We start from the raw sequence: 21450 nt of genomic DNA on the forward strand, positions 1-21450 counted from the left end.
AAACGCAATGTTGTAGAGGACTTTATATCCAATAATCAAGTTGATGGTACTACAATCCAAGAGGCTCTTGATGTTAGTGGAGTTAGCAGGAAGGGATATAGTTCGATTTTCCATGCGATATCCTCAACTTTGAGAGATCAAAGGATTAAACGAGTTTTACTGCCAAATCCAGCAACAGTGTGGAAGATAAGAGGTCATTTGAATGAAAGTATAGATGAGTTCATTGGACCATATATCCATATTGAAGATATATTTCATGGTGCTAAAGGAACCACTGTGTATGACCCTTGGAACAATATATTTGTAGATCTACAACAACTTCAAAGAAGAATGGTCGAGTTTTATGGAATAACATTTGAAGAGTGCAAAGGCATTTTGAAATTTGTTATCAAACTGGATGAGTGTGAGGTTGTAAAGGAAAAGAAAATGGAAAGGATTACTATCACATTGATGAATGGAGCACTTGATACATCATTGAATGAAGCGAGTTCGAAGTATTTTAGTGTGCAGTCGGAGAAACACATATGGTGGTTGGGCTCATTCCAGGTATGATCATTTTTTATTTCGTACTTGATTTTAGTCAATGTTTTCAAATCTTTTATAGTAAGACTTTTGTTTTGTATAATCACAGGTAAAGACAGAAGACCATGAAACACTAGATTGGGTGTTTCACCACACGGAAATACCAAGAATAATTAAAAGACAGGTGCAAGGAGAGAATCTCCATGTTGCAGGAAAAGGTGATTTTCAAGTAGAGTGGCACATGGCGGGGGATCTTAAAACACTTAAGTGCATGTATAACGTTAGTAAAGGAGGTAACTCAAAGTCTCCTTGTCTTTACTGCAAAGAATCAGCGCAAGTAATGGATTCTAAATGGTGGAAGAGAGCACCTAATAGAGATAAAGTTGACCCTGACTTCAAGGCCATTCTTGACATTACACTATGTAATGTTCACATATGCACATTGCATGCTCTATGTCGAATTATTGAGAAATTGGTATTTTTGTATATTGGATTTGCTTGGAAACTCCGTCCCGAAAGAAATAGAAAGGATGCTCTTCATGCATTGGAAAAAGTGTTATCCGATATAGGTCTGCATGGAGGTGATGTTCGTATCACAAAGGATTTTAAAAAGTCTAGCAATGGCAAGGAGGTACCAATCAAGCCCTCTATTGGTGGTGTTAAGGCAAGAAGATTCTTGTCTCGACCCAAACACAATAGTAAGCAAGTAAGGCAAGGTAGAACAGTTTCAAGGATTAGTTATGGATTGTGGAAGCAAGTCCATAATGCCGTGAAAGATCATGAGGCAGATGGGGAAGCATGAAATGTGAAGGCAGAGGTGTGGAGGTCTCTTGATCAACTCTTCATGTTCTGTGACAATGTAACATGGACAAAGAGTGATTACAAGAACTTTGAAGAGGCAATAAAACATTTTGGGAAGTCAATGAAAGACGCATGGACAGCCTGCAATATAACTCACTACATGGTAAAGTGATGTCTTCTTCTTTTACTTAAGTGTGATCCTCTTTTCTTTTATAACTTACTATGCATTCTTATGTCTTTGTGAAAACAGCATATCATCTACAACCACCTTCCCTATTTTGTCAAAAAGTATGGATGCCCAGCAATTTGGTCTACCCAAGGAATGGAGAAGTCTCACTACATGGCACGTAATGCATTTTTCAGACACACACAACACTATGGAGGGAGTCAAAAGGCAAATAGTCTGAAGGAAGTCTTCCAATGGTTTTACCGAGGCATTCTACAAAGGCTGCCTGCTAAAAGAAAAGTTGCTAGCTCCAAAGTCAAGCTTGCTTTTATTCTAGCCCAAAAGCAAAGACGAAGACAAACTTTGGACAATTCAATGGCAGCAGAGAGACATAGACAGTGGAGGGATTCGAAGATATTTAGAAACCATAAATGGACAAGTAAACATGAATAGCAGTTTGTAACTTATTGGTGTTATGTCCACATGTTTTCAAACTCAATCAATAGATTTTTATTCTGTGGAACAAGTGACTCTTGGTGTAATGCCTATATGTTTTGAGACTCCATTAAAAGTAAGTCTTTTGTGAAACATGTGATCTATATTAACAAGCATCAATACATCCATATATTAACACACAAAAAATTCAATCAATACTACTTAATTATGCTAGACATACTGTTGATCCTTACCAATAAAATACTGAGTGTCAAACACTTTTAGAAGCTTTTGAGTGTGGGAAGAGTACTGAAGTGTCGTACGGTGATGGGACAAATGCAAAAGGGTACTGATCGTCCGTACGGACAAGGAACTGATGAGGATCAAAGACTTTGTACAAATCAGTTCAACTTCAACATAATGTTTGTGCTATATTTGATGACTAAATCCTATTACTCCCAAGGCTTGCGAGTCGGAACTCTCTTTTTGAACTTGATTAGACTCTTTTTCTTCCTTATTGGCTTGATGTCGACTTTCTGTTTATCAATGCTTGCCTCTGTTGCTTGTCTGAGAGGGGTATCCTTGTCTTCAGCTATCTCCACGTGTTCTTCTTCTTGGATTGTGTGGCCTGATGCAATCATGGGTGGCTCTCGAAACCTTATGAGCTTGTGTTTTCCATAGCCCTCTAGACATTTGGGCTCCTTAACACCACATGCTAATGCATAAGAAGTGTAAGACAAAAAGTAAGAGGCCCTAGAGGCCTGCTTATTCACATAATCCCCAAATATATCTATGGCGGACAACCTCTCTATTAAAATGATCTTTTCCTTTTGCCATGGAAGATCATGTCCACCTAATACCCTAGACAAACATTTAAAGAAGTAAACAATGGCTTCTCCATTGTTGCTCAACTGCCTATGGTAAATCAAGATCTTAGCACTGCCTAGATCATGAATATAATGAGCTAGGCTTGACATTTTGCCAAACCCAGCTGGCCTGCTTCCACTTGATCTCTGGAGGAATGTGTCATCCTCAATTTGTAGCTGCCATGTATCAAAAGATTATAGTGAGACAATGATACATAACTACAAAACATTTAAACACAACATAAAGTATTTGATTTGAAGTAATAATATCATACCCTCTCATTTTCATCAGCAACAAGAAGTTCATCTTTCCAAAGATTTATTCCTCTCCCCTCCAGTCCAGCCTCTTCTTTAAGTTTTTCCTTATGAAGTGATGAGAGATTCATAGCTTCCTGGGTGAGCTGGAAGGCAGCTTCATCTGGCTCTTGGAAACTTTCAGCCTCTTTGAAACAAATAGTAAGGGCCTCTGCAGGATCAAAGGTTGTTTCCAAAGCTAGCAGTGAATGGTCATCCTCTATGCCAACCTCCTTGTCAAGCCTTGAAGCCTGGGCAATAAGGGAAATGGCATAGTCCTCCCTCAAATTGAACATACACTCTATATCATGGAGGAAAACATAATCTTTACCACCAATCAAGACACCTGGAAGCATGGGCACTGCATAGTTGCTGCTCTGAACATCAAAGTCTTCAACTGGCTGTGCTGCCCTAAGAGTTTCAGTCCTCAGTTGAACAAGGTCAAGAGCAGCCACTTGCAGCCCCTCATCCTCGAGGTTGATATCTTCTTCCTGCTCTGCCATATCTGTTGCCATAGGAATATCCTCTTTTACCTCCGCTACAGATATATCTTCTTCTTCAGTCTCCTGCCCTTGCTCTTCTAGAGATTGCTGTTGAAAGACAATGTACATAAGGAATGCCATGTTTTCCTCAAGCACTCTACACTTTCTGGTGTGCAAGTTACAGCTGAATTTATATTCCTCAGGCAGGCTGTCAAACCTTCTATTCACATGGTACCTCAGCTTGTCAATGGAGACAATATGATTTAAATGCACAAAAACCTTTTCACCTTCCACAATCCTTCCTGCCTCTGTCAGTTGTTTGAAGGTATCCCAATGGTCTGAAAGGAAATCTCTGTGATGGTCCAAAAGAGAGCTCATAGTGAACTCCCTGTTGAAAATACTGTGGTATATGTGGAAGTTCCTTTGAGCCTTGCACTTGTGAAGAAAGTCAAATAGGAGCAAATCTGGAGATTTGTCCTCTTCTGGTTCCCTTTGTTTTGAAAGGGAAGACTCACCTTTCTGCTCTAGTCTCTTGCTTTTGCCTGAAGCAAAATTTATATAACATGAATTCTATATGCTCACATATGCAATCAGATAATGTATAGGATATCACCAAACAAAACTCTTCATAAGCACAAATGAATCACCTGGTGATTGCTGTGGTATGAGTACAGCAGCAGAAAAGTCCAACTTCCTCTTGAAAGGAGGGGCCTGAGGATCAACTGTTCCAAAGCAAAAACATTTCTCATCATCAAGAAAGACATCTCCATGGACATAGAAAGCAAAACAATGAGCAAACAGTAAAAACCAAAAGAGACACAAGACTTTGCAACAAAACGCGATGCAGATCCATTTGAAAAATGTAAAGTGCTCTCCTCGCATTTTGTTGCAAATTCTGAATTTCTATTGACATCCATTTCCAATCAAATGCTAGGGATATCTTACAATGTTTAGGACAGTAAATGATGCAAGGAGGAATTCTCCAGTGCAAAAGAGATTAAAAGAAGGAGGAACAAATAAAAACTAAAACAAATATCAGATTTTGCAGGAAAACGCGATTTGGAGCATTTGGAAAATGTAAACAACTATAATCGCATTTTGTTGCAAAATTCTAAATCCTACTCATATCCATCTCTAATCAAATCCTAGGGTGATCTGCTAGATTTCTAGGCACTGAGATTTAAGAATTCTACAGATGGAAGAAATATATATCAGAAAACATTATAAAGGGTATAGATCTCTGACCTTTCTTTTCCTCTTCCATACTGTTGGAATAGCCCTGGAGATTCTCCTGCTCTCTTCCAAAACTGAGCTGTAGCACTGGTAACCTAGAGATCTGGTAATGGTAGTAGTCTTCAGACAGGTTGTAGAGTGGATGGAGTGTGTTGGGTAGAAAGTGGTCAAAGTGGGAAAGAAAAGGATGATGGGAGGGTGCTGGCAGGGATGGAATACGGGGAGGGAAAAGTGTTAATGGATCTAATTATGAAATCATTATTGGCACAATTTCCAAGGCAAAAAGGTACCCACAAATTTCAAATCCCAAAAGATCTGGTGGGACCCACACGTGTTAAAAAACGACTATATCTCACACGTGTGGTATTTAATAACTCCATTATTTGTATTTTGTAATAATCTACTCTCCTAACTCAGTTCTCTTGCATCTCTACCTCCCTACTCTACACCATCAGCATCCAGACCAGCAGCAGAGGTTCATACCCAGCACAGGATACTCATCATCAGCACAGCACACTTGCAGATAGCTTCCAGGTTAGTAAGAAAATCTTTTTCCTTTTCTTCTTGTTTAATAGTATATTAGAGTAAGGAATTGATTGATGTGATGTAGGTTACATATTATGATAAATATTATATGCATTTTTTAGATTTTCTCCACTGCATGTAGAAGCAGGAAGACTTTTTATTTGGGCATGTTGAATGAGAGTTTGATCACTTCTTGATGTCCATAGGCTCAATCCATGTTGCACCAAGCTGCATACACACTGAAATGACTAAAGGCATGCTGAAGTATGTTGTCTCTAGAATTTGCAGCAAAACGCGAGGAGAGCATTTTAGAAATTTCAAAATAGGTCAAATCGCATTTTGTTGCAAATTTTAAAATGCTTCTTCATCCACCCATTTCAAGCCTGCATAGTTCTTCTATAAACACAATACATATTGTTTGTAGTTGGAAAGATAGAGAATTCATCATATGAATGCAATAGCATATTGTTTCAAGTATTTGCAGAAAAACGCGATTTTGAGCTGTTACAAATTTCAAATCATCATAATCGCCTTTTGTTGCAAATTGTTCAATTTTGCTTCATCCAATTTGTCATCACCTTCTTTAATCATTCTATGTTCTCCATGTTTCTAATCTTTTACTATTGCTTTGTATGGACCTTTTCAGAGTGATGGCAAGAACCAAGGCAACTGCAAGGAGGTCTGGCAAGGGGCCAGGGCTTGCAGCCAGCAGCTGGGGCTGATGTCAAGGAATCTAGTGTGCCTACAAAAGGAAGAGTTGCACATGGCAGGAAGGGGAAGCCAATGAGCATGCTGCAGCAAAAGTCCAAGAGGTTAAAGCATTCTGCTGGTGTGCTAAAGGAGATCAGGAAACAGCAAAAAGCTATAGGCTTTGCAATCCCCAAGGCACCTTTTCAGAGGCTAGTGAGAGAAATTTGTGATAGCTGGCACCTTGGTTTCAGGTGGAACAGGACTGCCATTCTTTCCTTACAGGAAATGGCAGAGGATTACTTGGAGAAGTACTTTGAAGATGCAATGCTTGTAGCAGCCCATGCTCACAGGGTAACTCTGATGGCCAAGGACTTCAACACATTGTCCAGAGTGAGGTGGAGGTATGACAAGCTGGTCCATCCTGTGGAATGGCAGGACATTAAAATGAGAGACATATTATTAATTCCACCTACAAGGAAATTGAAGGCAGACAAGGTGAAGGTTGTTGAAGTGACCCACTCAATGAGCACCAGAGGGAAAGCTGCTTATGAGGAGTCACTGAAGCAGCAAATAGAGGAATCCAAATCTGCTATAAATGTGGAGACTGTACAGATGGAGCTACAGATACAGAGAAGGTTGCAGGAGCTGGGCCCTAACATAGCTGTCCATATTGAAGATGATTTTTCAGAGAATAATTTTGACTTGACAAGAGCATGCTTGGCAGCATTGGCTCATAAGAATGAGTATTGCTCAGATACTATCATTCTTGCAATGCTCTAGTAAGTGTCTTTTATTTTACATTTGTTTGCAAAACAATCCTTATTGTACCTCCTTCCTTACACCTTACCTTAATTATTGTTTTGTCCAATGTAGCATGATGAGAAGCTGGCTGAACCATGCTGTACAGCATACAGTTTATATTATTGATCCTGCAATTTCCTTCAAGTTAAGAGATCCAAAGGAAACTCCCATGGATATTTCCAATTGGTTCAGACACTGTGATTTTGATCATGTTGATATTTTGCTACTTCCATACCATAACAAGTATGTGTGTGGCTGCTTCTTTTGGGATTTTCCTTCAAGATTGAGTACTCTTGTAGCCTTTGATTTCTTAATGCTTTTTTCCTTATGCAGTGACCACTAGAGCTTTGCTTCTATTGACATCCAGCAGAAGCAATGCTTTTTATTCAACTCTCTTAGAAACACACACAGAGAGGTTAAATTGTAAGTGGTTTGTGTGCTATTTTTAACTTTAAACTTCATTATTTGGATTTAATGCACACTAACTGAATTATATGTATTGCAGTTGTATTAGAAGACTTCTAGATGCATTGGATCAGTGTCCTCCTAATGTCAATCTTTTGGATTCAATAGAGCCAATAGATTTAGAGGTAGAAAGTTGCTCCCTCTACTGATGTCTATTTCATGCTATGCCTTTGAACTTATTGAATAATTTTATTTTGTTCAGACATTAACAGTTTCTAACATATCTTTCCAACTATCCAGACACCACAACAAGATGATTCAAGTAGCTGTGGCTGGAGAGTGCTGATTAGTGCCAAATATATACTTTCAAGCTATTTTGAGATAGGACAGCCAGAGCTTGTAAGAAAAAATAATTTTCATTTAGCTTCAAAAAATTTGATATTGGTACAAAGTGTTCTAAATCATCATATCTCATTGCAGATGAGAGAAGATAGCTTCAACTCGAGCTATGTGTATAGTTTCAGAGCTGATATAATTTGGAAGTTTTTGAAGTATGCCTTCCCCAAACCTATTGTACCAGCTACTGTCGAGTTAGGTGAGAGCTCTAAAGTCCGAGAAGGTGTCATACACCTTGATGACACAGATGATGCAGATGTGGTGCCACAAGAACAAGGACCTAGTGCTGATGAGGAGAAGCCACAAGAACAAGGACCTAGTGCTGATGAGGAGAAGCCACAAGAACAAGGACCTGTTGCTGCTGATGTTATTGAGGAAATGATGGAGCAACAGCAAACAGATGCTCCAGGGGTAGTAGAGGAGACAATGGAGCAGCACCAAGAGACTGTACACGACAAGATGGAGCAACAGAAAGTAGATTCTCCAAATAAAGATGATACGGTGAGCTTGGACCATGTAGAGCAGCCTCTAGATCAGCCTGTAGATAAATAGAAAATTATTGTCAAGAATATGTTCTACATATGTAATTAAACACTTCTGTACAGAATTTTACATTTCTGAATATAATACCTTTGTTTATGGAGTCTGTGTTATCTCAATTTTAAAATTTTCAATGTCTTTGCATTTTATTGATCTCTCTCTTCTTTTGAGTACCTGCAAAAAAGCAATATGAAACAATAGGGTAAAGTAAACTAATAGCAGTGCTTAATGAGACTAGGATAAGTCACATGGTATACCTTCTTATTGTTGTAGATAAATAAAAAGTCCTTTGAAATAGAACCTTCTGTCTCAAATAGAATGTCATTGCGCAATTGAGCTAGGGAGCAACATTGTCTTAATGTGATATTGACTAGCACATCACCATTCTCAACAACATCAATATCAAGAAGTTTATTTTCTGCACCAAAAGAATCTTCATCTTGATCCATAGGGACTAGTTTTGTACCTAGCATTCGACTGCGCTTATAATAAAAAGAAAAAATGAAATTTTGTGATGCAACCATGTACTTCAGTTGCATAGAAGGTTGGACAACCTCACAAAACACTGAACTACATGTCTTCTTATCCCAACCTTTATCCAAAAATTGTGGCATGCATGCCAGACTTGTTGCTTTAACTGTGAACATTGTTTTTGAAACCTTCACTGGAAAGGTATTAAACAAGTCTACAAAAACTGTGAGAGGCATGCACAAAGAAATTTTTATTATCCTTGTGGCAATATTGGGCCTCAGAGCTTTCTGTACTTCTTTGAAAAGCTTGGCTCTATATGCCTCTGTAACACTAAAATGTGGGAGAGGCCAATCCACTGAATTCCATGCTGGAAGGTCTTGTTTTCTTAACACACCATGTGTGTTTGCATTGTCCAGCAAAACTGATAAAAATGATCAGTAAAAAATATACCGGATTGAGCTAGCTCTGTTGCACATCGACCTTCGTATTGTTGTTCTCCTATCGATCCATGCAAAACATCTATAAATCCCAGAATACAATCGATGTTTTGCCATGTCTCATACGATGAAGGGTATAAATCTGAAATAAAACAACACAAGAATATCAGTAAGCAAAGAAAGAAAGCTTTGTCTTAAAAATCCATGCACCTCATAAAGAACAAAACCACAATAGAAAAATATACAATTAGGCCTGTGTTGCGGAAGATCATTTGGATAGTCTCGCAAGACAAGTTCTTTATGCATGTACACATGCTGAATCAAAACTTCTTTCACCGATATCTTTCCTCTGGTGATTTTAAAATCTCGTACTCTTCCCTTCCATGATGCCAAGAAAATATTTTTTGTCTGGGGTCTCTTTCTTTTACTAGGTTGCATGAGCACCCATGCTCCTTTCGAAACAGTAAACCTTTCCCAAGTTCCTTCCGTTTTGACTGTACTTGAATTCTCTACCGAAGAAATAGAAGAAGCAGGTCGACGGGGTAAGGATGTGTGGTATAATTCTGCCTTCATAGCATTATCATCCACAGAGCGTCTTCCACAAGAACGACCATAGTTTTTATTCACCATGGATACCTTGTGAATCTGTAACCACAGCAAAGTAATGTAAACAAGATAACAAAGTGAAGTTTCAAGAAAGAGAAAGTAGGCAGACAGATAGTTGACAAGAAACATCTTACTCTAAGCCAAACTAGATCAAGGGAGCAGTTTTGGAAAAGAAGAGGTTGCTGCACAATGAGGTAGTGGTGTAGAATGGTAGACCTTTCGAAGGAAAGGCAGCACAACAATTCAAAGTTCAAAGGGAGGTGGAAGCGGGAAGGCCCTTGTCAGAGAAAATGTCAGACTAGATTCTATCTTCATGTCCAAAGATCTTGTGAGAATAAAAAACCAATCTCCACATTAATGTAGCACGCTTGTACCTACATAAAATATTGTTTCTTTTATCTATTTTCTTTTATTTTTGTGAATTTCCAACGTTACGTTGGCCCTCTGTTCATTGGTTGAGAGCTTATTTTTCCAAACCGTAAAAGGCCCCAAAATGAGCTCCCTTTTTCCCTAATGTGTTTGTGCACTCTGTTTGCCCATCCGTTTGAGGGTGATAGGCTGTAGAAGGAGTGATTTGAGTCCCCAAGTTCTCATACAATGTCCTCCAAAAAGTGAACTTGGTATCTCTATCACAAACTATGTTGAGTGGCAAACCATGCTCCATAAATTGCTTGGCAATGTGAGAGGCCCCATAAGTAGTCTTGGAAGCAATAAAATGAGCTGATTTGGTGAGTCTATCCACCACCACAAATACTTGATCCCATCCATGCTTCGTCTTTGGCAAGCCTATGATGAAGTCCATGGAAATGTGAGTCCATTTTCCATGGAAATGTGAGTCCATGGAAATGTGAGTCCATTTTCCATCCAGAATAGGCAAAGGATGAAGTAAACCACTTGGCAATTGGTGACTATCCTTATTCCTTTGGCATGACACACATTCCAAAACAAACTTCTTGACATCCCTTCTTGAGTGACATGCAACACATAGACTGTACCAAGAGTTTTGAGTTCCTTCTTGAGTCTCTTTGGAGTGATCAAAGAAAGCTCTTTTGGTGTATTTCCAGCCAATACCACAAGCTGTCCATCATGTGAAAAGCTCATAACACCTTGTTGAAGGTTCATGTGAAAATCACCAAGAGAAGCCAACTAATCACATCCCATAATCACATCAATGGGCCCCATGTCCAATACTACCAAGTCACCTTCCCAATCATATGAAGAGGATAAACTCACTCTTGTTGAAGGGCAAAACAAATTGGCTTTTTTATTCTCTCCATTTGCCACTTGTACTTGGAAGGTTATGGGTAGCTCCGTCGGAGATAGTTTGAGAGAGTTGAGGGATTTGGAGTTAACAAAACTATGAGTACTCCTTGAATCCACCAAGATGCGTGTAACTCTCCCATTAATGGTGCCCACCAACCTCAAGGTGTTCGGACTCTTGCAACCCACCAAAAGCTCTTGTGAAATGGAACATACATGGGCTGCATTTTCTGCATTTCCTGCATCTTTTAGCATATTGTCCCCTCAAAATGCATGCATGATCCCTTCCACAGGGGTCGAAAGGAAACTCATCCTCTTCTTTGACAAAAGAATGACCCTCCAAGTCTTCTTCATGTGTCTCCTCGCTGCAATCTTCAAACTCTTCCACATCATAAGATGACTTGGAATCCTCATCCTCATCCATAATGATCATAGTAGCCACCACTTTCTTTGATTTGCAAATGTGCCCGGGTGACCACTTCTCTTTGAATTTAAAACATAGGCCTTTGCTCCTCAATTCCTCAATCTTAGGATCATCCATCTATTGAGTCTTCTTGAATGGTTGAGGAGGCTTCTTGACAAACCCATTGCTCTTCTTAGCATCATTATGAACTCCACTTGTGGACTGTCCACTTCCAAAAGATGTATGGAATTTGGAAGTGTAAGTGGATGATGTAGAAGAAGGTAGACTTTTCCCCACATTTGAAGAAGTGTGAAATGGCTTATGAAAAGGTACATTGGGCTGAACCCTCTTATACTTTGGCTCATATAGCTCCGCCAATCTCATAGCCTCTTTGATAGTGCTTGGTCTTTGTGCCGAGACATCCGCTTTGATGTATGAATCTAGACCATGCACAAAGTTCTTCAATCGCATGCCTTCATTGAGTCCATCCACAAACATAGAGAGCTTCATGAACCTCTTGATGTACTCCCTAACCGACATGCCCTTTTGTGTGAGTTCATACCATTCTTCATGGTATCGGTCAAGAACCAAAGGTGACACAAATGTCATATTCATTTCATGCTTGAGTTCTTCCCAAGTATGTGGCATAACTCCTTCCTTGAGCATATGTCTCCACCATTGATGTGCATAGTCTTCCAAATGCAAGGATGCAAAATGCACTTTGTCCCTTTCATTCTTCGGATAGAGCTGAAAGTATGTATCCAACTTATTCATCCATTCTTCCAACTCATGTGGGGCTGAACCATCACCCTTGAACTTAGAGAGTGAAATCTTATCCTTTACATCCTTTGACACGGTTGACGATGCATTCTCATGATGGTGCGAGGGCTTGTGCTTTTGCATTTGCACAAAAGATCCAAGGAATTGTGCAAAATCCTTGTACTCCCTCTCTTGATTGAGGAAATTTGGCATTTCCATCCACCTATCATGAGCTTCTCTTTGTCTCTCAATGAATGACATATGTTCCCAATCAAGCTCAACCACATCATCCATATCATACACCCCCTCTTCAAGCATGGAGAACTGATTTGCTTTGGGATGCAAAGGTACTCTCCTCGGATCCCTAAAATTTGACTCCTCATGTCTGAATGTAGGTGCATGTTGCTTTCCATCCAATTGAGAAGAACCCGCTTGGAATGTAGTAGGCTTCATCTCCCGCATAGAAGGCTTTCTAGCATCGCCATGAATCCAAAAGTGACATTCTTGGTGGAATGCTCATGTGTTACCTTGGGAGAAACCTCTTGTACCATGGGTAGCTTGCCTTCCCTACGGCCTTCAAAAGCTGTTCCGAATTGCTTGCCTTCATGTAAAGCACCATGACCACTATCATAGGAAGGCTGGCTCATTGGCCGAGCGACCCTCTCTTCCAAAACTTCCATCCTTGTAGCCATAGTGTCAAGCCTACCATTGACTTCCACCCTTGTAGCCATCGTGTCCATATTAGCATTCATTTCCATCAGCATTTGCATGATCGAATCGATGGGGATGGTATGCGAAGATTGTGGGGTGTGCTTATGGGCACTTTCGACATTCAACTCCTCATTCCCTTCTCTTGAAGTATGCCCAAAAGTATCCCCTTCTCTTGAAGTGTGCCCAAGAGTATCCTCTGGAGCATCCAAAATTCCTTGTTCCATCATTGCCTCTTCACCCTCTACCTCGTCGGAAGCCAAAGTGTTGCGCCTCGGTCGCCCTTTTGGCTTCGGCCCCATGGAAACCTTCGGTTTCAAAAATTTGGCTCTAAATTGAGGTAGGGATGTCCGATTGAAGTGATCTAAATCTTGTTGGAGAGCTAATGAAGTGTACTAGACCACTATGCAAAGACCCGTAAGAGATGAGGTGTGCTACTATTCTCTGTTTTAGGGTTTACAGGGTTATAGGCTGAAATGGTATTTTGGGTACAACAACTTGAGCTAGAGATATCCGAATGCAAAACTTTTTAGTTCAAATGGAAGCCTTCGATGAGTACTACAAGCCTATGTAATTGGATCTAGAAGACCTTCAAACCCATGTGAGACTGAATTAGGGTTTACTGTTTCTACAAAAACCCTAAATTCTACCCTAAAGAGATTACAAAATGCGGAGTTTAAGGGCTCGTTGGGTAGCTCTAAGGAAGCACTAAGAGCTCATATGGTCCCTTTTAATTCAATCCAAAAGAGTTGGGACTGAATTAGGGTTTTTGTGAATCTGCAGATTCTTGCCAAAGTGACCCTTTTTGTGCCCAATTGATTTTTGTTTGCTCCCAAACCAATGTCAACACCTTTCGCACCTCATTGGCATCCCAAGGTCTGCAAATTATGCTCTACAAGCTTGAATTGTCCATGTATGACCAGAATTTTGAGAAAATTTTGACATAGTCTCCTTTGTTTTAGGAGCTAAATCTCAATTTTTCTCAAGTAGCAATGCAAAAATCCATAATCCTCTTATCAATTCCCATCCATTACATAGCATGTGCCTCAACTTGCATCACCAAAAGGCATACAAATTCCTTGCAATTCCAAGCATTCACCATACGTTTCCCATGGCATAATGCAAGATCAATTCCCATGAGATGTCCATATTAAGGCGCCATTGCCATGTACATAAACCAAGAGGATGATTGTGCGAAGAAGATCATCTGTGTAGCACGTTGAAGCTTGCCGATCTCCCAGCCAAGCTCTTCTCACCCCCGTACCTAGTCCAAACCAAGGCACGGGTTGAGGCCAAGTCTTCACTTCCACACCTAATCCTCCACCGTACCGCTTTACCACGGCACTCACGGCACGATGGATTCAAGCCATGCTCCCCCCCGGCCTCTCACGGCACTCACGGCACGGTGGATTCAAGCCATGCTCCCCCCTCGGGCCTCTCCACCAACACCCGGGGTACCCTCACCAACATATCTAGTTTCTAAAAATTGAAGTGAGTGCAAACAATTGTGAGGTGCATATAGCTTGAATATGAAAATGAGGCGGATCACTTACAAGGATGTGGCATGACTCATGCCCATTACAATATACTCATGAACCATTATGCATGAACTCATGCTTATCCACATAGCTCCAAATGTCCGCCATTCATCCAAAGATCCAACATCAATCAATAAGCACAAGTGAGGTAATACCATATACCAATGACATCAATATCCAATTGGTATCACTCCCATAAGCATTGCTTATGAGTAATTGGCATCAAATGGCATTCAAGGGCATCAACTTGCATTTGAATGTAGCATTACCAATTGATTCCAATCACACATCAAGCTCTTTCAATGCTCAATATCATCATTCCAATGCATAAAAGCATCACGTCCATAGCAAAAATCTTCTCATTATTACCCAATATCCACTCCATGCATGTGGCTCAATCAATGCATCTAAGCATATGCATTCCTTCATCCATTTATGCATGGATTCATCAAAGAATCTTGCATTTGTCTCACAAATGGCCACATGACATCCAAATGGGTGTGATTAAAGAAAGATGTGAGAAATAAGCTTTCTATGCATCCCCATTAGAGCATGTAATCACTTTCCAATGGATCATGAGTTATGTAGGAATGTTAAAATTCTGTAAATTAGGGTTTTCTTTCATGAATAACCCCAATTTGTCCATAGCATGAGGATTAATCTCCATTGCTTGAGAAAATGGCCATAGTAACTCACCAATGGTATTCCGAAAGCTTCAATGGTTGGATTGTTGATAGAGCCTCCAATGGATCCAAATCTTGAAGATTTTTGCAATTTCTGAGGGATGCTCAAACCTCCTCTTCTCCCTCTCCAATAGCAAACAATGAAGAACTCCCCAAAATCCACCAAAAAGATGCCAAACATCATAGCTAACAACTAAATGAGAATGGAATGGAATGAATGGGGCTACTTCTTGTGACTATGAGCCGTGAGGCTGCGTGGGAAAACGGCGCAGCTATGCTAGCCTCATGGGTCAAAAAGCAGCAAGAGCAACACCATTATAGCAATAGGATAGCATAGGATAGCATTTGCAATCATTTAGATTGAGTGGAGATGGACAATGGTGAGCTATGTGAGAGAGATTAGGGTTTGGAGCAAAGGGAAAGAAATTTTCAGAAAAATGCATGTAAATTGGTACTCTATGTGTTCCTCTCCTTAAGATCAACAAAAGCCCTAGAAAATGGGAGAAAAACGGGAGAAAGATGAGAAGTAATGGCTATGGAAAGCTTGGAAAAGAAGCACAAAAAGATAAACGTGATTAACAGGTGATTAATTCAAAATTGTTTCAATTTTTATACCCTGCCCCAAATAATTGGTCCAGGATGCCCAAATTAGGTCCAAATGAGCTAAAACTCCATGAAATCACATGAAATCACGAAATGATGCCTCCCCTCCACTAATCTCAAAAGATTAAATAGAAATTAAGTAAGATTAAGCTAAAACTCTAAGAAATCAAGAGAAAATTCAAAAAATTATCAAGAAAATGACTAATCTCATGCCCAAAACCTTGATAATGGATCAAAATCAAGGCTCTGATACCAAATGAAATGGATCTAGAGTAAAATATTGAATCAAACACATCAAAGCAAGAATCTAGTATCCATTAATCACATGAGATTAGTTATCAAATGGCTCATCACATGAGATTAGTTATCATGAGATTAGTATCACATGAGATTAGTTATCAAATGGCTCATCACATGAATAAACAAGAGAGAAAGAATCTATAAGTGCATGTAGCAAGAGAAGATGCACAAATAGCCTAAGTGTGTTTAACCTCTCACCAAGAGGATGGCTTTCAAGTTAGCCATGAACTTGACCATGGAAGGCCAAATCTCCATAGATGGAGCCCAAAGGTACAAGATGACCAAAATTAGTAAAAGTGTCAAAAGATTCTACCAATGTACCCCAAGCCCTATTTATAGTCACTTTCTCCTTTTGCCCATGGGCCCCTATGCACATGTGGAAATCAAACTCTATGGTTCATGACAGCTTCACTTCCCTAAGGCCCTATCTTCCAAGGATCCACCAGCCCCTACAACTCCCTCAACTTACTCCATTGATTTAACTCTTTTCCTATCACAACAAGAGAAGGCCTAGTTCTATTTCCTTTGCATTCAACCATATTCAAATATCCAACTAAACACCACTCACCCTCCCACAACACCTCACTTAATATTTCCCAAAGATAAGCTCTTTCCTTGGATAAACCTCGAGCTAAACAAGGGACATAAATATTTAATGTGATAAAACTCAAGTCTCCCCAAGGCACTACTATGGTTAAAGCTTTACCCAAATGTCAAAGAACAAAGCCCTAGGGCACAATTGTCTCTATTGTCTAGGGTCATAACTCCACTATCACAAAAGAGACTTATTAAATAGGAAGACCAAAAAATCTCCAAAAGAACATTTCTTTTTGTCCTTATTACTTAGATGGTGTTCTTGGATAACCAACAATCAATGGCAGGGTTCTTTCTAACAAAATTCCAAAACCCTATCACTTTATCCTAGATTTTAAAACTTTACATTTCATGACCATAATCTAAATACACTTGTAAGATTGAAGATGCTCCACAAGCTCCACCATCCTTATCCACAATACAAATATCATCTTGAGGTTTTGCTATTAATAAACATCTACGCTTCTTTATCCATTCCTTTATGTTTTGTACCTACATCCTCAAACCAGCTCACACTTTTTTTGAATTCTCTCTCCTTTCTAAGAAATCTTAGATGTGGAAGAAAAGGGATTGGCAAGGGAAAGAGAGTCAAGTTATTCAAGTTGTCTTGAAAGCACTTAATATCTATTTATAGAGATCATGTTCACATCCTTCCAATCCCAAGGAATAGATTTGGGTAAAAAAATAGGTTGTATCACCACCTTCTCATTCAAAGTTTCAATTTTGGGAGAAATTTCCTCTTAATAGCCATGAACTGAAGACTTTATATTATTCTTCTCAATTTATTGGTTTGATTCTTCCCAGAGTTAGTAGAATCTTCAGTGACCACTATTTTTTTCCCCTACCCACATTAGGGATGGATTCTTAAACTAATTTTTAATCCTTTCCCATCATAATATTCTCTTTCTTTTCCTAACCCTTGTCCTTTTAATAATCCCATCAAGCAAGCCCCCATGAGAAACCAAAGGACAATATTTAGCATAATGCCCATGTGACTTGCACTTGAAACAAGCTCCCAAAAATATGCCAAATTTGAGTGCCACTACAATCAACCCACGACTAGTATTAACTACCACTTTATTTGGAATAGCCTTGGAGATATTGAAACTAATGCAAACTTTTCATGAATTCCCAAACACTGTGTTCCAAGGCACACTCAAAGAAGTATGCAACATAGCAATCAGGTTATCTAGGATCACCCATAACCAATCTAGCAACTCCAAAAACTCCTCACATGACATTTCTAAAAACAAACTCTAATTCAAATTAAGGAAATCATTGGAGCACTCGAAGGAGCTACAATTTCATCCTTTTAACAACTTCATAATTCAATTATGAAGTCCTTTCAAATTGGATCATGGCCTTCAAGGGTACATTTAGTAAAAAATCATATCTATAACATTGTCCAAAATGAATTTTAAAACCCCTTGTGAATTGTGTGCTAATAGAAGTTATAAACCTTTATGCCTATAAACTTTATTTTTATAAAGCAACAAAGAAACACATTTCCTCACAACAGGAGGAACAATCCAATGAATTCTCCTCTAAAGCTTGCACATGCAATCTTTGTGGTAAAATTTCTACTTGTGCTTTGGGTGATTGTTTCCACTTTTTGCTATTTTTCAATTATCTCAATAGAGAGAAGGCTGAAGCTTTTGGGTAAATTCAAAATATGGCATTAAGTTTGGAAGTTTTGCATCAATGAAGGAAGATAAGTCTTATTGGTAGATTTCATTGATTGTTGGAAAGATGACAACTTTAAGCTCCAACTTACCACTATTCATACCCTACAACAAGTTGGTGTAATAGAATGTTGTTATTAGACTCTCTTAGAGATAGTTTGATGCATGTAAAAATCAAAAGACATGCCTCTCAATCACTTTGGCCTAAAGCAGTGAATATGATAATTTACATCCTCAATCAAAGCCACACAAAGGCACTCTAACACATAAAATTGCAAAAGGTCTATTTCGGAAAGGCATTGTTGGTGATGCATTTCAAACTATTTGGTTGTTTTTGTTTTGCACATGTTCCTATTTCCACCGAAAAGTAGATGCTAAAATTAAAACATGGGTCTTTGTTAGATATATTGAAGATTCAAAAGCTTATTGAATCTATGATGTAGAGAGGCAAAAAATATAGTGACTCGAGCCAAGATGTGGTGTTTGTAGAAAAGCTAGAATTCACAGAGAAGATAGGTGCATTCGCTACCTCACAAATTGGAAATTTAGTTCACATTGTGCCATCCCAAAGACTAGGCAAAGAGGAGGAGTTATTTCATCATGCTGATGCACATTCACAATGTTAGCCTATTGCAACACCATAGGACTAGCCAATACCAAAGTGGGTTCAATAGCTCTTTAATGACCACAATCTCTACCCTAAAGTTCTAATACTTTAGTAGATAGACTTAGATAACGGATAATAAAGGAGCAAAGAAGGGCTTCTATGCACATTATCAATATCACCTTGATGAATGAGATAATGCATTCATCAATGAAAGAGCCAATGAATTTGGAAAAATATTTGCCATACCCAAATTGGAAGGTAGGCATGCAATCAAAGTACGACAACATCCTCAAAAAAACACTTGGGAGATTGTTGATTAGTTTCCTAGAAAGAAGGTAGTGAGCACTCCTTGGGTATTCAAGGTCAAAGGGGTAATGGCTCACTTGAAAGGCTCACTTGAAAAGTACAAAGCTAGACTAGTTACACAAGGATTTTCTCAGGTCAAGGGTTTTGATGTCATTTAGACCTTTTGTCCAACAACACAGAGCACTACCATTTGCACTATAATTGCTTTGGTTACTACTACGAAGTGGCCATTAATTCAAATGAATGTGAAATCTTTTTTTTTTAATATTCAAAATCTCAAGGAGGAGATGTATATTGCTCAACCACCATGATTTGAGTTGCCTAATTAATTAAAAAGCTAAAGTTTGTAAGCCAAAAAGGGCTTTGTACATCATCGCATTAGTAAAACGATTCTAGATCATATTATATACACAACTATATGGATACATAGCAATTAGGGTGGGCTTACATTAAGGCAATGCATCTTAATCAACAAATTCGCCATCCGCTTGGATCTTCTCTCATAAAGTTCAAAGGGGCTATGCTTGCAAGCAAACTTCTCCTCTATCTCTCATAGTTGGTGGGGGCATTTCACAAGAAACTCCTACAAATACAATTACAATAATTATAAATCAAAGAAATCAACAAAAAATTCTAAAAATATATTTTTATAGAGGAATATTGTAATTCTACTTACAAATTCAGTGAACTGCAAGATCTCATAACCACCAATCTCCCAAGGCGAGATATCCCTAATGACTAGAGATGATTTCCAATAGCTACTTTTTGTTGCTCTGGAATCTATCTAGCATCTTTGTGAACTCTGTAACTATGGAATCCCATTCCTCTATATCTAGACAAATAAGTTTTTGTTTCCCCTATCTATATGCATCCCTACACTCTGACCACCACCGATGAGATATAGAAGTCATAGCAGTGTGATTGGATACAATATTAGAAGGGTCAGAAGGCCTTGATATTTTTGTTGATGTAGTTTTTTTCTCTTGATCTTGATTATCCCATATGATCATGATAGAAAGGTTGAAGTCTTCTTCTTGTTCTTCTTCACTACTCAACAAAATAAGAGAGAACTACAATAACCTAATGAAATACAACATAAGAAGTAACCTAAATACAACGGTCAATGTAAAACTGCTAGTGAGTGAGTTGATATGATAAGTATGCCACCACTCTTAGTAGGTAGACCATGTCCACGATGAAGTCCAACTATAGTATCACTGGTGATGATCCTCATGTCTGCAACCTCATGCCAATGATAAATGTAGGTGAGGAGTCACCCAGGTGAACCACATGTTGATCTTTATATCTCAATGCTCCCCCTCAAGCTCAACACTAACTCTCATATTCCAAGCATTGCTTGAAATTGTCGTAGCCTCTTCGCTCGAGGTTTCTTCATGAAGATATTTGCAACCTGCTCATCTGTCCTCACGTACACAACAAGGCCAATGTCGACTTACATGACTCTCTCCCCTGATGATGAAATGGTAGTGAACCTCAATGTGCTCCATCCTAGCATGGAACACTAGGCTCCATGCCAATTGTATGCTACTAAGGTTGCCACAATAGATGACAACCGGCCTCTACACTTGTATCCCTAGATCACCAAGTAGCATCTATATCCACGCTACCTCACATGCTGCAACTATAGCACCTCTATACTTTGCCTTTGTACTTGATAGAGCAATTGTAGGTTGCTTCTTGCCTCTCCATGTGATAGCATCCCAAGTGAGATCATAAACCCATTGGTAGTCTCCAATCAAATACACTACCATCCCAATCAGCATCTATGTAACCATAGAGCTCCAACTCTATGCCATCCTCATAGAAGAGTACATAATCCAATGTATCACTCTCACATAGTGCAATGTGCGCCTCACTGTATCCAAGTCTGGCTCCTGGAAATCTGCATAAATTGGCTCTCCAAATCTACTGTGTAAGTCATATCTAGCCGTGATATAGTTAAGTAGATCAAGCTACCCACAATCTTATTGTACATGGTAACATTCCCAAGCCCTTCACCCACATTAGCTTTGATCTTCAAATTCTAATCTAAGGGCATAGCAATAGCTTACAATCAGCCATACCATACTTTGACAGCATATCTAAGGCATATTGCCTCTCCAATAGCCATATACCCTCTCAATGCCCAAACAATAATGCAGCTCACTCAAATCTTTCATGTTAAATTCTTATTTAAGGACTCCACATCAGCCACATTACTACCTCCAACAATCAAATCATCAACATAGATGCAGACAATGAAAACACCTATCTCATTCTCTCACATATATACAATGAGTGATCCGTAGCATCAACCATATATGAAAACCACTAGAA

The 21450-nt window shown here is 39.1% G+C and overlaps 2 long non-coding RNA genes across 2 annotated transcripts; both read right to left on the reverse strand.

Annotated features, from left to right (window-relative positions):
- Positions 1–7647: 7647 nt before the first annotated feature.
- On the reverse strand, positions 7648–8608 carry LOC147623745 (uncharacterized). The gene is made up of 3 exons (XR_015269283.1): positions 8414–8608; positions 8247–8330; positions 7648–8154 (listed from the first exon to the last, which is right to left on the reverse strand). It is a non-coding gene; the product is annotated as an uncharacterized LOC147623745 (long non-coding RNA).
- Positions 8609–8644: 36 nt separating this feature from the next.
- Positions 8645–9478, reverse strand: LOC147623746 (uncharacterized). The gene is made up of 2 exons (XR_015269282.1): positions 9310–9478; positions 8645–9206 (listed from the first exon to the last, which is right to left on the reverse strand). It is a non-coding gene; the product is annotated as an uncharacterized LOC147623746 (long non-coding RNA).
- Positions 9479–21450: the final 11972 nt, after the last annotated feature.

This window comes from Cibotium barometz, chromosome 26, assembly GCF_041138505.1.
Source record: "Cibotium barometz isolate CiBa-2024 chromosome 26, ASM4113850v1, whole genome shotgun sequence".
NCBI lineage: Eukaryota > Viridiplantae > Streptophyta > Polypodiopsida > Cyatheales > Cibotiaceae > Cibotium > Cibotium barometz.